Source organism: Dama dama, chromosome 15 (assembly GCF_033118175.1).
Source record: "Dama dama isolate Ldn47 chromosome 15, ASM3311817v1, whole genome shotgun sequence".
NCBI lineage: Eukaryota > Metazoa > Chordata > Mammalia > Artiodactyla > Cervidae > Dama > Dama dama.
In genome coordinates this window covers 6,166,031-6,169,437 of record NC_083695.1, presented here as the reverse complement: position 1 = coordinate 6,169,437, position 3,407 = coordinate 6,166,031, and positions in this window count along the sequence as shown.

Sequence of the window (3,407 nt, the reverse complement as noted above, 5' to 3'; positions counted from 1 at the left end):
ACTGAGTCAAAAGTCTTCTGAATAAAGTCCTGCTTTTTTTTTTTCCTAGTGCATGAGACATATTTACAGTAAATTCTATCAGATATTATGAGTGAGAGAGATATGTTGTTTACCTAAGCATGAACTGAGCCCTTACAAATATGCAGGAAACAGGTACAGGCCAAACTTGAGCAAAAATATGAAACCCCTCCCTCCACCCTCATGAAGCTCCATAGGGTACCTCAGCACACAACTGGGGAATTTAGAATAGGTAATCAAAAATCAAGCAAAAATTTGTAACAGTAACCAGTAAAACATACCAAATTCAATTTATCATCACATGGATATGATAGATGGTAATAAAGGATGGGCTAACTGGAGCAGAACATCAGGAAGTAATTGCTTTGCAGGTCTGTGTGGTTGAATAAACAACAAAAGGAAAAGAAAGAAAATGTGTCAAGTTCAGTTAGTTCAGTTCAGTCGCTCAGTCATGTCCAACTCTTTGTGACCACATGGACTGCAGCACACCAGTCCTCCCTGTCCATCACCAACTCCCGGAGTTTACTCAGACTCATGTCCACTGAGTCGGTGATGCCATCCAACCATCTCATCCTCTGTTGTCCCCTTCTCCTCCTGCCTTCAATCTTTCCCAGCATCAGGGTCTTTTCAAATGAGTCAGTTCTTCGCATCAGGTGGCCAAAGTATTGGAGTTTCAGCTTCAGCATCAGTGTTTCCAATGAACATTCAGGACTGATTGCCTTTAGGATGGACTGGTTGGATCTGCTTGCAGTCCAAGGGACTCTCAAGAGTCTTCTCCAACACCACAGTTCAAAAGCATCAATACTTTGGTGCTCAGCTTTCTTTATAGCCCAACTCTCACATCCATACATGACCACTGGAAAAACCACAGCCTTGACTAGACTGACCATTGTTGGCAAAGTAATGTCTCTGCTTTTTAATGTGCTGTCTAGGTTGGTCATAACTTTTCTTCCAAGGAGTAAGCATCTTTTTATTTCATGGCTGCAGTCACTATCTGCAGTGATTTTGGAGACCCCAAAAATAACGTCTGACACTGTTTCTACTGTTTCCCCATCTATTTGCCATAAAGTAATGGGACTGGATGCCATGATCTTTGTTTTCTGAATGTTGAGCTTTAAGCCAACTTTTTCACTCTCCTCTTTCACTTTCATCACGCGGCTCTTTAGTTCTTCTTCACTTTCTGCCATAAAGGTGGTGTCATCTGCATATCTGAGGTTATTTATATATCTCCCAGCAATCTTGATTCCGGCTTGCGCTTCTTCCAGCCCAGCATTTCTCATATACTGTTTCTCATGTACTCTGCATATAAGTTTAATAAGCATAGTAACAATATACAGCCTTGACATACTCCTTTTCCTATTTGGAACCAGTCTGTTGTTCCATGTCCAGTTCTGTTGCTTCCTGACCTGCATACTGATTTCTCAAGAGGCAGGTCAGGTGGTCTGGTATTCCCGTCTCTTTCAGAATTTTCCATAGTTTATTGTAATCCACATAGTCAAAAGGCTTTGGCATAGTCAATAAAGCAGAAATAGATGTTTTTCTGGAACTCTCTTTCTTTTTTGATGATCCAATGGATGTTGGCAATTTGATCTCTGGTTCCTCTGCCTTTACTAAAACCAGCTTGAACATCTGGAAGTCCACGGTTCACATATTGCTGAAGCCTGGCTTGGAGAATTTTGAGCATTACCTTGCTAGCATGTGAGATGAATGCAACTGTGCAGTAGTTTGAGCATTCTTTGGCATTGTCTTTCTTTGGGATTGGAATAAAAACTGACCTTTTCCAGTCCTGTGGCCATTGCTGAGTTTTCCAAATTTGCTGGCATATTGAGTGCAGCACTTTCACAGCATCATCTTTTACAGTATGAAATAGATCAACTGGAATTCCATCACCTCCACTAGCTTTGTTCATAGTGATGCTTCCTAAGGAAGGCCCACTTGACTTCACATTCCAGGATGTCTGGCTCTAGGTGAGTGAGCACACCATCATGATTATCTGGGTCGTGAAGATCTTTTTTGTACAGTTCTTCTGTGTATTCTCGGCACCTCTTCTTAATATCTTCTGCTTCTGTTAGGTCCCTACCATTTCTGTCCTTTATTGAGCCCATCTTTGCATGAAATGTTCCCTTGGTATCTCTAATTTTCTCGAAGAGCTCTTTAGTCTTTCCCATTCTATTGTTTTTCTCTATTTCTTTGCACTGATCACTGAGGAAGGCTTTCTTATCTTTCCTTGCTATTCCCCTTGCTGTGTCAAAGGCTAACTCTAACACTTTCCTTGCATTTATTGTCATAATAAACCAGAGAGCAACTTTTATGGCTCTAGAAAATGCACTTCACCACACTGATCTTGAGAATATTCACCTAAACAATGACAGATTTTTGACTAAAAGATCTCTAAGGATTTAAGATTTCTTCTAAATGTACATGTCAATGATGTTTGCTTAGAGAGTATTTAATAAACATCTCTTGAATAAATGGTACATACCTCCCACACAAGAATTCATTAAAACTTAATAACTGTAGCACAATGAAACAATATAGGGAGATTTCAAATAGTGAGTGTTTGAGAGTAATAAAATGATTTACCCTTTTTATGAGCAAAATAATTAGAAAATGAGAAAGGTAAATTATAGGACATGCTAAACTTCATATGCTATTGAGGCAAATGAACATTCAAAATTGCATTCATTTCAGGATAAGCATTTTTCTTTTTGTAGAGTCAGTGTATTTTCTAGGCCAGTATGCTTCTATCTCCTATCAGTAGTGAATACTGTTTCAATAAAAAGACATGATATGATTGACAGCATAGAATAAAAGCACATGAATTATTCACCAAAGGACTGAAATTCAGTCTATAGTAAAACAGTTTGCAAATAATTAGAAGAGTCAACGTCTTCTTCCCAAAGTGTAAACCCATTTCTGTAGCTAATTAAAACTCAAATAAAATAAATAAATAAAAATAAATAAAATAAATAAAACCAAAAAAAAAAAATCACAATTCCATGAAGTTTGCCTTCTGAGGACAAAACTTGTATCTTGAGGACTTAGGGATAATTAACTCTTATAATAAAACTGCAGCTGTTTCTAAAATTTTCTCCAGGAGAGATGTCAGTGCACTTTGAGCTTGGAGTCAAGATATTTTTAAGGAAAATTAATAAGGAAATTAGCTGATAAAAAGAAAAAATATTCTTAGTTGTATAATAATAAAAAAAAATTAGCAAAGATAACAATTAAAGTAGAAAAAAATGCAATCAAGTAAGACTAAGAGTGTTATCTTTTTGATGACTGCTTGACTGAGTATTCATTCATTTGATAACATTGAATAAATTGGGGGTTCACACAGTCAGTAAATGTTGGGTCAACAGAGCACTTGTGAACACACTTTGCAACCA